This window comes from Nipponia nippon, unplaced genomic scaffold (assembly GCF_047370975.1).
Source record: "Nipponia nippon isolate SJK-2023a ecotype South Korea unplaced genomic scaffold, ASM4737097v1 scaffold_19, whole genome shotgun sequence".
NCBI lineage: Eukaryota > Metazoa > Chordata > Aves > Pelecaniformes > Threskiornithidae > Nipponia > Nipponia nippon.
Genome location: NW_028262335.1, coordinates 4,979,324 through 4,993,010, shown reverse-complemented (window position 1 = coordinate 4,993,010; position 13,687 = coordinate 4,979,324). Strand labels below are relative to the sequence as shown.

The window sequence follows — 13,687 nt, the reverse complement described above, 5'->3', positions numbered from 1 at the left end:
CCTAGGATTGGGTGCCAGCTCTGAATGAAGTCCTCGGAGCTTTTTATCAGATTGAGTTAAATGAGTTTTGCCACAGCACAAAAAGGGGCCACATAGGTCAGCACGCAGAGCGCCCCACAAATGAGCCATCTTACAGTTGTCTTTCCTGGGCCATCCAAACACACGGCTGCTGAGATTCACCTCCAAGGACAAGTCACACCAACACTTTCCAAGAAGTTGCTAGAACTTCAGAGCTTTAAAATTCTCTTTACTAAGTCTCCAGCTATATCCAGGCTTGGTGTGCTGCTTCTTGGTCACCTTGATGCAGCTGTCATTTGCTCTGTTAAAGTTACTTATTTTGGAAACAAGTTCTTCTTTCTATGTATTTTTTGACTTTCACCACTCAGCTAAACTTCAGGCAGGCAGGCTTTTATGTTTAGAAGTTTATTTTGGAGCCTGATGCCCTCTGCATATTCTTTATAGGAAAAGGAAGTTGCAGCAACTTGCATTTCCCCTGAACACAGTCTGACACTAATAGCTTTTTTTTTTTTAAACTAATCATTATTCCAGGCTTTCTTTAGCTACCATCTGACCCAAAAAACCCCACGAGACAAAACTTGGTCAAGGCTGCGTTCCCGGTTGCTGCTCTGAGATATTCTTGGCTTCTTCCTTGTTCTTTGGTTTCCCTTTCCCCGCTTTCATAGCGCAAGACACTCGCCCATTTATCACAAACATCCAGACAAACCACTTCATCAAATACCCGGGTTTTTGAGTGTTGCTTTCATTTTGGGGTGATGGATGTGGCTCTACAACAGAGCTTAATTAAGTCTTGCAAGGTAGTTGTTTATTTCCACAACTTATGATGACCTGACAAACTACTTTTTCGGAACTGGAAAGAAGGGAATATCTGAATCACAACCACAAGTTAGTAGAAATGCAAATCCTGGTTTTGTCTCAATTCACTGAGATATGTATCTTTCCCTTAGCAATCAAAAAAATAGGACAGGCATAGGATCCTCTGCTGGATCTCTCCCTATTTTCTAAAAATAGGAATACAGTAAATTTATACACAAGTCATCACTCAATAGCAGGGCATGCATAACGAGTCAGTGCTGCAAAACTGAGTAATAAGAGGCAGGTAACTTCTTACTAAATATTCCTACCACCTTTCATTTTCTTGACATCTGCCTGTGCAAGACATCCACCACCCAGCATCTCCGTGGCATTCCTGTAATCTTGATATTGTTACCTTCTAATTGCAGGCTAGCAGTGCAGCTGTCTGCCCAGACGCATTCCTACCTTCAGTCCCATGGAATCTGCAGCTGTCCGGAGAACGGAAATATTTGGAAGCTGCCCAAAGATACACGGCAATTCAAAGGCAGTGTTGTGTGTAGCTCAGAGGGGAGAGAAGTAAAAATCTAAGCAACTAGCTTGTCATAAAGCAACATCCAAAATGAAAATTCTCCTTCGAGAATTTCACCTTCAGAGGCTCTTAAAGCACAGGGGGGTGAAGCAACCTCGTATTTGGTGGAAAGACAATCTTTTTTCCTGACTTGAATTCATCTCACCCACTACTAAAAGAGCTTTCTGACACACAAGCTACACTCTGCATCTTATAAAGCATCAGTTGAGCTATAACTACATAAATTTACCTCCGCTGTGAGATAGAATATACTGACATAACCTTTTTAAAAAAAAGCTTCAATAAGAAGTTTTTACTTTGCCTTTGCAGCTGGCTAGGAAGCTGGGCTGAGGCATAGTTCTCAGTTAACTGGGAACCTGGTTATATGCCTTAGGGCTTTTAAGTGATTATTAGGGGCTGAGACCCCCCCAGTACCACTGCATATCACAGACGCAATGCTTGCTTACATGGTACCATGTTACTCCCCTGATTTTGTGCCAGACCAGCGAGACAGCTTTTATCAGAGATGAAGACGCTTCATGGAAAAAGTACACGAGTAAAAGTTCTCTTCTCATGCTATCTTACTCCCCTGATGTGCTCGAAGGCCAACTCTGGGTTCACCAGGGAGAGAGGAGTCAGGACTGCTCCTGAACAACAGACACTATTTCACATCACAGCTTCAGAGCACACACGTGCGAGGAAGAAGAGACATAGCACCATTTATAGCTGTTTGTTTCTGATACCTAGCCAAGAGAATCCAAGCTCCCTTCACCACATTCACTTTAAGGCCACAGACATAATTACAACATAATAATCTCCTCTGACTCCCAAGTGCCAACTGCCAGCATAACCACCCATCCTCACTACCCACAAGAGGTCACTGCCGTTCCAGGCAGTAATATTTTCACCGATCTAACAAGAGCTTCTCTGCCATATCTCTCTCACGATGAAGGCAGATGGCTCCAACACCAGCAGATGTACCTTGGTCTCCTTTTGCCATCCCTGCGTCATGCCCACAGCTTAGACAGAAGTAGTTTCAAGTAGGAGCCTGGAAAAAAGTAGCGACCCATTTCATTGCACCCATTAAAAAGAAGTAGATGTGTACTGAAATAACCAGAAGAAAAAATTTTAAAAAATCAACCATTAGAGGCTCAGTTTGGGCAAAAACCCTTTAATGTTTTGGTTTTCAAATCACCATGCAGCTCCTCTCAAGGAAGGCAGTACAACTGCTTCTTGTACTCAGTAGCCTCTCGGGGCTCAGCCTGGGAGCACCAAGACACCCAGCTCCCACCCACCTTCTCCAAGGAATGCAAAATTAAATGCATCGTGCATAATTTTTCACTGACACAGATCTTCTGCATAGCCTGGCTATGCCCATGCAAGACACTACGTATATATGAAAACATCTAGTCAAGAGTTAAACCTGATTCTCTGGGAACATAACACTAACCCTGGAATCGTAGCACAATAAAAAAAGCTAGCCAACAGTTTTACCAGCACCTGAGCTCTTCATGTCCAGGAGAACAAGACCATTTTTCTAATTTTTAAACGGACCATTTTCTAATCATCACCTGATCCTTAGGTTCACTGCATCAGCTGAAAGGAAGCCAGGGAAGCATGGTTCAGAGAAGCCTTCTGAAACACGAAAATCCTCATGTTTGTCCTTTGTTGCCTTTTGTAGCATGTGACAAAAAAAATTCTACATTTCTAGCAGTCCTGGTACAGATTAAGGACCTAATCCTTGACTTTATTAACCCCATCTATTCCATTTTGGATAGACACTAATACAGACAGTTTTTGATACAGTATTAATGAAAGACATTAGGGCTGCTCAAGAAATTCCAAAATGATCACTGACAGCCTTCATAACAATTCCTCAGTAGCTGCCCCCTCCAGGCAACAACTTCATATAGACTTAGAAGAATCAAGCAAAAAACCCACAAGGAAATACATTCCCTACATATCTACCAAGAACGCTAAGAAACAAGGCAGTCAAATAGGTGCAGACACTATAGCCAACTCTCATGTTGCTCTTCTCAGAAAAATAGCTTTCAGAGATTTGAATGGTTTTATTTGGCAAACACTGGAGTCAAGACAACTCTGTTACAAGTACAACTAGGTACTACTGTGTCAAGTAGGAGGAATCTGACATTCACACGTGAAGAGCCACGCTGGAAGCTGGGTGCAGTGGGAGGCCATTTTACATACGGAGAACAGACTTTCTGGAAGCAGAACTGCAATACATGTAGAAGTACACAGAGCCAGTACAGTAATTTGGAGCTACAACAGCTACGTACTGCTTTCCTTGACTCGCCTTGTGTGGGAAACTACAAAGCAAAGTTTCATATTCCTGTTTTATCTTGATTATGCAAGACCAAATACTGTGCCTTTCTCTGCTGCTTTTACATTAATTACCCACCATTCTCCTGCTTCCCATCCCTCTGTCGTTCAACAGAGAGACAGAAGCCCTCCAATGCAGGCAGGCCTCTTTCAGTGTCCGAGTACTAACTTTGGCATGTTAGCTGTAACTCCAACCCGGCTGCTCGTGATTCTTGAGACTGAAATATGCAGTCCCCTTATCTTCCTTAACCAGACCAACATGACAGGCGACTGTTGCAGTAACAACCTTTCAGCTGTTGGCAGGCTCCGCACTGGGATAGAAGAATGGCCCTAAGGCAAGTACAACAGTGTAGAAACCTGCTGGATCAGGATGAGCCTGGGATTTATGCAGTCTTTCGTGCTCATCTCCAGTGCACGAGAACTGCAGAGCAGAGAGTGTGTATGCAACCGCTGGAACAGGACACATGCATCACTTACCAGCAGAGCACTATTCTGGATCTGTTTAGCAAGACCAATGGCTTTTCTTTCATCAAGAGGAGATGCTTAGTCATTTCAAGCAGTTTTCCAGTAGCATCAAAAATGTGTAGTCAGGCTGCAGAGATCACACAAGAATTCAAGCCAGCGACTCTCAAAAAAGCCACAAGCAATGAGAATCTTTTGCAGGCAGAATGTAATTAGTTACACTGCTGGAATCAAGCCAGCACAATCAATAAATTAAAGTATGCTCCAAGTGTTGCGATAGTTTTTAATTTCAAATTTAAATTAGGAGATTAATATGGGATATTCCTTCATGCTGTGGCTGCATGGAGAAAAATAAAGTTTTAATATTGTACATTCATAATTAAACACAGTATGCCATGAACAAAACATATTATTTAAGACCTGGTCTTAAGGTCACCCAGTTCAGATGCAAGTATGGAGCAGCAGCACTTTGGGAAGGGGCACTTGCACAGAACACAAAGAGGTGCTCTTTGGAGTGATCTTCATGGCAATCTTTCAATGCTTTTTTTTTAGCCATTCTCATTACCTATAATAAAAATGTATGGACTGCATCTCTTGTATTTAGTAGCAGGAAAATAGGCCAAATAGTAGTATTTTTGGGGTGTAGCTCTTACAGTAAGTTGCATTTGAGGCATACACTGTACTTTGCAACAGAACAGTCTGCCTACAGCCTGTAGTTTTAACACAGATGAGACAGGAATGTAAAGGCTAGTAATGAGACCCTGAAGTAGGAAAAGTCATGAAGCACATCAGCTTCCCTGGTTACTGAGCTAGAAGCCTCACTCAAGTTATTTCACACAAGTTATTTGAAACAGATGAAGTGCGAAGCAGCAAAGCAACAATTCTGCTAAAGGGAAAGGGTGCAACAGAGCCCAGGAGACTACTTCTTTCATTGACACGAGGACACTCAACATTTACAGTCCAGAATCCAAATATGACCCTGAAAATGGGTTGTAAAACACCATATCATACTCCTCACCCTCCCTCTTTGAAGGCAGACATAAAATTTGTGTTAAACAGTTTACAGATTCTCTCTCTATGCATGAGTGCTGACTGCTCAGGTCCCAGCAGACCGGTGCACAGCCACTACCATTCATCCAACTAAGGGGTCAGTCGCGGTCATATTCCCAACGCAAAACTCCAGAATGACTTGGTATTCAACAATGCTGTTCGCATCGTGCTTCTTTCCCAGGTAGCAAAGAGCACATTTAACAGAACTATTTGAAATACAGTGCCCACACATTTAGAGAAACTAACTGGATGGTTAGTCACTACTAGCCATCCTGGTTTAAGCACTACTGCAAAGTTATGTACAGGAAACATGAAGAGCAGAACATTATCTTATAACCTGTAATTCAAACTCACTGACTTCATTAATACAGGTGAAGTTGCTCAGCAATTACATGCTAAGTGAGCCAGGTCAAACCCCACATTTGTCACCCCAACCACATTCCAGCCATTGCATCAGTTCCATCCAGCCAACGCCCAGCTCAGACTCAAGTATGGAGCAGTGGCACTTTGGGAAAGGGATTTACGCAGAATAAAGAGGCAGTCTCCGCAGTGATCTTTGTGGCAATCTTCCAGTGATTTTTTTTTAGCAATTCTCATTACCTGTAACACACCCTGTTTCTCCTCAAAAAGCCTGGAACTGATGGCCATCTTTGGCTCCATAACGAGGAAAACACCTGAAAGTAAGAAGCCATAGAAAAGTAGTATTTTATCAGGAAATCTGATGTACTAGCTCAAAACACGTCTCGTGACAAATATCCTGCAAAGGCAGAGATGAAGTTTCAGAAGATTTGCAACAGCAGGATACCATGCTCCCTTCTGGCCACCCATTATTTTCTGAGTGCAGAACTTATACAGACAGTTCATGAAGTTTCACAGCTCCCTGTAATTGGTGCAATTATGTTCATGTCTGGGGAAAAAAAAGGCATACAGAAGTGTGGGCAAGCAAAGTCATAGTTTCTTTTAAATAGAGTTGGAGCTCCAGTGTCTCTGGATTAGGACACCCAAATCATGCCAAGTCAGTGAGGGCCATAGAGAAAAGACAAAACCAACTTGGTTTGATCAAAATTAATGTAAGCTCTTCTCCTCTGTGCGAGTACTGGGAGTTTAAACAAGATTTAGGCAAGGTCTTTTCTTCTTCCAAGGTTGGGGTGCTCTTGCATTTCCTCCCTTAGAACGATCCCATATCATAGATTTGTCCTTCCCATAAATCCTCCTTGCCTCCCTCTTATCCAGACAAGCAAGGCAAGAAGTAATGTCTCATTGCATAATTAAAATCTAATTAATTCTTCCCCAGAAAGATCACCTAAGTTTTTGGGCACCTGACTTCATGTATTTGCAATACACAGCTGCTGACCAGCACCCAGGAGAAATAGTGACTACAGATGAGTTGCTCCCATGCTAGGTTCAAAGCCAAGTTGGCTTGTCATTACCAGCCTGAGATTGAGGCTCAGAAGACTTCTTCCTAAAAGCAGGCCCTTCTCCCAATATGTAGTGTTGCATTTTTGCAGTGTTACTAACAATAGCTGGTATTTTACTCTCAGGAAGATGCGCATGGGAAGAACAAAGAAAGAGCAAAACAACTTGCAACATGTTTATCTTCTCTTTTCTTCATCTCCTCTCTGATGCAGTGACCACATCGTCAAGCATCCTGTGGCATTTCTCATGTGAGCCCTCCGCTCCATCAGACACCCCAAGCTCCAGTGCAACACAGTACACCCAGGCAGCATCCCAACCTGGATCCCCATCCACCTCTCAAGCCAGGGAGATGAGGCAGGCCCAACAATGTGTAGCACTTCTAGGGCAGTATACTTGCTGATTGCTTCCTTGACTATTGTTCACAACAACCAGCTAAGACACTGCCAAAGAAACACTCACAGCTGGCATCACGCAAGGAGGGAAGTTAGGGCAGGTTGTTCGAGCTCCTCCTCTCTTCTCATTCACAGAAGGCAAGAGTCTAGGGACAAACAAAGAGTCAATGAAGCAACTGCAGCAGTACTAAAGAAAACAGCTTTCAAGAGAGAAGAGGCTCAAACCCATAAATTGACAGTTACCCTGTCCCTTACCCCCAGTCTTGATTAAGGCCTCTAAGAATTACAAATATTAACAAGATAAACCCAGCTTACTTGTCTGCAGTCCATATTTATCTCAATGAGTTCCTAAGTTTCACACACCACCATTCAGCCAAGACAGTGGGACAATCAAGTGTTTCTAGATGCTCAATAGTTTAAGACACAAAACTGTTTAAGCTCTTGGTAGGTTCACTTGACCACACAGCTCTCCTCTTCAGTCACACATATGATATGTTAGGCAGAGAACTCACTGGGAACACAATCATCTGCAAAACAAATGAAAAAGCAACCAATACTTATTTGTACTAAAGCCATTTGACTTTCCTGTTATACATGTGGAACAGCCCGAGTGTGCTGGTTTTGGCTGGGATAGAGTTAATTTTCTTCACAGTAGCTCATATGGGGCTATGTTTTAGATTTGTGCTGGAAACAGCGTTGATAATGCAGAGATGGTTTCGTTATTGCCAAGCAGTGCTAACACAGAGTCAAGGCCTTTTCTGCTCCTCACCCCACCCCACCCGTGAGTAGGCTGGTGGGAAGTTGAGAGGGGACACAGCTGGGACAGCTGACCCCAACTGACCAAAGGAATATTCCAGACCATGTGTCATGCTCAGCACACAAAACTGGGGGGAAAAAAATAAAGGAGGTGACATTCCAAGTGATGGCATTTGTCATTCCAAGTAACTGTTACACATGATGGAGCCCTGCTTTCCTGCAGATGGCTGATCACCTGCCTGCTGATGGGAAGCAGTGAATGAATTCCTTGTTTTGCTTTGCTTGCATGGCTTTTGCTTTACCTATTAAACTGTCTTTATCTCAATCCACAAGTTCTCTCATTTTTACTCTTCCAATTCTCTCCCCCATCCCACCACAGGGAGTGAGCAAGCAGCTGTGTGGTGCTTAGTTGCCAGCTGAGGTTAAACCACAACACAGATACACAAGATATGGTGTTATCTAGCATTCCTCAGTTCCTGGAAACACATGAACATGTGAGAAGACAACCTTCAGGGCAAAGCAATTCCTTAACTCTTGCATCATAGCCTCAGAAGCAGGTTATTACTCGAGGGCCTCTTGCGCAGCACTTGAGTATAAAGGTAAAACATGCTGCGTGACTAGAAGCTCACTGGCTGTCATCAGCCTCTAATTTCTTTCAGTAACCCACTGGCAACACTACATCTGGATATTCTGAGACATTAAGCCTTCTATTCCCCCTCCTAATGCACCAGGTTACAAATTCCAGAAACTCAGGAATTTGGTTTTTGTTTGGATAGCAAGACAGAGAGCGCCAAGACTCTCAATTCTTTTTCTCTCACCCTGTTTTGTTCACAGCAAAACTATATTTCATCTTCCAACAAATTATCAGAAACCTGCCATCCTGCAAAGAAAGCTGTGAGCACCAACTGAAAGGCAAGAATTAGAAACACTTTATGTTAAAACCCCAAACTCCTGACTATCACCGAGCCTTCAGAATGGCCAGCATTTGGGAGCATATGTTTATTCAAAAGACATACAGTAACCCAAGACAAACCTGTTGGGTTTATTACAAGAGTCAGGAGATAAAGTTCAGTGGCTTCTATTGTACAGGATAGCAGTGCAGGTGATAGGAAAAGCTCATGCCCTCTATATAATATCAAAGGAGACGGACAAAGGTGAAATGAAGTGCTGTAACTGCACGCCAGTCAAACCAGCACAGCAGAGAACAATAATACCCACCAGGCGTTGTGATAACAGAACATGGGCTCCATTCCCTGTGGCCCAGGAGACAGCACCAATTAATTAACAAATCATTTCTTGGCTGTAACCTTTTCACCCTAAGGAAAAAAGCAAACAATTCCAAAACATCAAAATCAAGACTTGACAACAGTAGCTACCTTCTTGCCCTGAAAATGTGTCCCACTCTGGAACTAGCTGTCTTGCTTAAACAATGACCTAATCATCCCTCCAACATTTCCCATCAGGATCAGAACAAACCAGACTATCTCAAAGGCAATTAACAGGTCAGGGACAAGCACAGCTATAGGAGAGCAAAACAATCTGGTACAGAAGAGGAAGATACTACTTCATCTTTCATCCTCCTCCAGGGACATACGGGACTGCCGAATTGCTGTTTTGGGAACTGTAAAACTCTCCTTTGAGCCACTAAAAATTAAGCACAACAGGGCCAGGGAAAAGATGCTTTGAGGAACAACCTTGTGTCTATGCAGCAGGATAATGATCCTGCTTTTAATTTTTCAAATCATTTTAGCTCCCCTCTGCTGCTTGCTACCTATAAGAATTCCTAGTGCTTTAGGAAAGGAGGAAACAAGTCATCCAACTGAAACTCAGAGAATATGGAGCAGCAAAACCACCCTTGTACTCAAGCCTCAAAGGAAGGGCAGCCCAAAAAAATACGTACCCAGCACCCAAAGTAGAAAAGAGGGAGTGCAGCATGCCACATCAGTACCACTCAGCTGGTCGAAACAAATCTACTCAAGCCTTCAGCTGCAAGGGGCCAGCATCTTAGGTGCAAATGTATGCCTCAGTTGGATCTAATCTATTGAGTCCTGCTCCTGGCAGCCAAAGATCTCAATAAATCCAGACAACATCTATTAAATCAATGCAGCTCATTATTTTTTATGGTACAATCTCAGGTGTCAACTGAACGGGGACTGCTGTACTAGGCACAGTACAGCAATATAGAAGAATGCATCCCTACCCCTAAAGAGTTTATTCTGCACCAACATTAACTGTGTTGCATGAGACAAGATATTAATCCTTTCTCCCAAATCGCTGCAGAGCCATCTTAGAAAAACATCATCTTTCCTTAATGTGGACGAAAACCTTCATGGTATTAAGTATACATGAAACCCCATCACAGGCAGGTACATAGCAGCACCCTTCTCCACCCTTCCTGTTGATGTACCTGGAGGGAACATATAAGCTGCAACTCAAAGTTTTTAATTACATGAGTATTTTTTCCACAAATAAGAACTCCACAAGTCTCCTCCACAGATGTGAATGGGATTTACCATCATGTGGTATCCAAACAAGCTGACAATGAGGCAAAGATCCTTCAAGTTTTTCAAGCCCAGTCTGAAAACTGTGCAGCAGAAGTAAAAGTACAGACAAGCATCCCGTCTGCAGAGACCTAGAATCATTTAACTGACTATTCACTGCTGGGGCTGCAAGAAAAGCAAGCATTTGCAATAGCAAAGTTACCCAGCTCGTGAGTTTGCTCTTACTTCTAGACAGTCAGAAGCTATATTTCTATGGATGACTGACTTGGGAACAGCTTTGAAGTCTTACAGGGAAACCAAACAACTTAGCTCGTTTAGAGTTAGAAGAGATCTGTGCAAAGGTGCTGGCCAATAAGCCGAGCAACTTTTCCATTTCAGCAGCTTGTCTAACAGCAAATCCTTTTCTCCTCCCTTTAGTTCAAGTACCTGCCAAGTTTACTGTGATTGTGCATTTAAGGAAAGCATTCTGCTTTAGGGAATTGTCTACAAGGAATCAGCCTATAGAGAAATCACTACTATAAAACAACAAGCTGATGGGTGTTGAGGATGGAAATACTCTCCTGTTACGGAAATACTGCATTCCAAAAAAAAGTAAAAAGTCCTGCCAGGTAAGATCTGCAGCAATCATTTTGTCATCGCTGAAATATGCAATACCATAAGCTTCATTTAACTAACCGTATTTATTTCAAGTTCATTCCCAGCATTGTGTCATCCTCCTATTGTCAACAAATGGAGCTTAGGCTATGACTGACCTAGTCAAAAGCCTTGAGCTAGTACCTGAAGAATTATAAAGTTTCTCTACAGATTTGAACCACTCCTGCTGGAAGCTTGATGCAAACAGATCCTCTGTCACTGGAGGCTGAAAATATTTCTTGTTTTAAGGCAAAACAAAACTGAGTTTTCATCTGTGAAATTTGTGGGTGAAACTCAGCAATAGGAGAAAGCTTGAATGAGTAAGATGAAATGACAGTTTTCAAACTTCAGAAATACTTAGGTTGGAAGACACTCCTGGATATCACTTAGTTCAACTGCCTATTTTAAGCAAGGCTAACTTCAAACTAGATCAGGATGCTCAGTGTCTCTTATACAGGCTGTTTTGATCAACCCTGTCTATTTCTAAAGAATTAGAAGTAATGTCTAGCTGAATCTGTTATGCTTAACTAGGATGAACTGGCATCCCAGAGAAAAGTCATCTTAAAGCTGTAACAAACCACTAGTGGTGGTTGCAGAGCAAGAACAAATTCCCTCCTATCTCCCAAAGAAGGTGTCAGTCTTTCCTGTTGTGGAAACCTTCAGGTAGGATAGGAAGTGTATTGCTTCCCCAAACACAATCAGTTTTCCTGACTTACCACCTTACAGGCAGGTAAGGTATTCTTCAAGATAAGAATACATTTGATATCTCTGACTTTGATTTGATAGAAGTCCTATAATATGCGGGGTTTGGGTTAGTCTCCCAAAATTTTCAAGCTAGTGCCATTTTATCCCATCTTCTACTGCAACTCCTGTGATATGCCACTGAGTCAACCAGAAAATGGTTCTAGGCTACGACTCTTGGCAATGCTTATTAAGCACTGTTATTATCGTACTTTTCCCTGTCACTTTCTTCTCCTCCAAACTCCCTACAGCATCCTAATTCCCCAAATATAGGGCACAAGCTGCTTAACAACTCCTGTTTGCCTTTTTTTATTAATCATACAGCAGAAGCTTTCCTTATGAGATGTATTGACATGACCTTAGATAGGAAAGATATTTACCAGTTCCGTACAGTTGTGTGGCAGGAGATGATCCAGCTGGCAGTGGTACCCGAAGTCCATCTAAGCTCCCAAGTGATCCCAGCTTACTGCTGCTAGGCCTGGTATACCACGAGCAAGCTGAGCACCGGCTCCAGAGCAGTGCAGACACCTGCTTCGTAATTCAGCCTCACTGCAAACTCAGACAGTTCTGGCTTTTTGTTATAGCTATGACTCCACCCCACGTACCGCCACCACTCCTGCAGGCCAGCCTCACAGCTAGTAAGGAAGCGGGACAATACCTTTGCAGTGAGTCACCGGCTGTCTAAAACAAAGGAGAACTAAGAGGAAAGACTAGACAGTACTAGCAATTCCTTTCTGTAAAACACAGTAAGATAGGCAAAAATCATGCAAGATAAGTAATGACAGAATGACAGGAGAAAAAGATGAGAGTCCTAGTCTGAGATTGGTCAGCATTTCTACCTGTAGGGCAGCTGCATTGCTAACCCTACTGATTTTCAGCTGGTGACTCAGCTCCGAGGGACACAGCCATTTGGGTAACAGGCTATTTTCGTCTTACTGCAGGTGACAAGTGAAAAAGCAGCAGCAGTTTTGTAGCCCTGGGATCAAGTTGCAGATGGAAGTCAGCTCTACTCTCAGTAGCTTCTTTCCACAAACTTTCCTGCTCTCTGAGAAGCAGAAAAGCTCTCAGATATTACAGGGAAAATCCAGGAAGGAGTTCAGGTGATTACATTACTGAGATCTGCAGGACAGCTATGTCTGTCACTCACTTACCTACTCCAAGAAATACAGACAAAAATTCCATAAAACATGGTACAGTTAAGGATGCTATGAAGAAAATCTAGAGCAACCATCTCCTCCCATTCCTTAAAAGGCATCATATTTAAAATCTACCACATCTCACCCCAGTGAATCTTCATTTGGGATCTCACTGAGCCTGGCTAATATCACTGGCTTAAGCAATATTAAATCCCCACATCAAAACAAGATAAAGCCATGGAATTAATATACACATCACTTACTGAATTTCTCTACATTCTGTGCAGTGAGAAAAACACACACACAGAGTACACCAGACTTGTGCCTTCTTCCACAGCAGAGTTAAACAATTCATTCCTTGCCAGATTCAGTGCAACTTCTTCCTTTCTTTCAGTTTCTTTTTACATGAAGACAAGCAAAAAAAGCCCTCTGCTCTCTGCGTTCTAGTAAATTCTGTTCTTTCCCTTGTAATAACAATATTTAACGAAGCTTTCATTACCTCTTTTCCCCTTTTCTCTCCCAAATGAGATCAGAGATGTCCAGCAGCAACATCTTAACTTCAACTGCAAGCTCTTTATAGTAGTCCCATCTCACTGGCTGGAAGAGGACCTAGCACTTGCATTACCAAGAAAGCAGATGCACAGTCATATTTCACACATTGAACTTACTGCGTATTAGCTCTTCCCTTTACACAATTCCCTCCCCATATCTTATCTAACTTAAATAAGACACACAGAGTGAACTTCATCACCCAAAGGTTTAAGCAGAAGCAAAAATGTTCTGTTAAACCTGCTCTGAGGTCATTTCTCAAATGCCATAAACATTGGTTCTCCCTATATAGCATCTTAGAGAAGGTCTTTAAGGAGTTGTCATTTTGGA

General features: G+C 42.5%; 1 long non-coding RNA gene across 2 annotated transcripts; it reads right to left on the bottom strand.

Annotated features, from left to right (window-relative positions):
- Positions 1-3,425: 3,425 nt before the first annotated feature.
- LOC148056020 (uncharacterized) lies at positions 3,426-13,424 on the bottom strand. Of its 2 annotated transcripts, XR_015704299.1 has the most exons (6): positions 13,308-13,424; positions 9,016-9,113; positions 7,357-7,568; positions 7,109-7,187; positions 5,834-5,907; positions 3,426-4,313 (listed from the first exon to the last, which is right to left on the bottom strand). It is a non-coding gene; the product is annotated as an uncharacterized LOC148056020 (long non-coding RNA). The 2 variants fall into 2 exon arrangements; XR_015704298.1 differs by having other exon boundaries at positions 5,834-7,187.
- Positions 13,425-13,687: the final 263 nt, after the last annotated feature.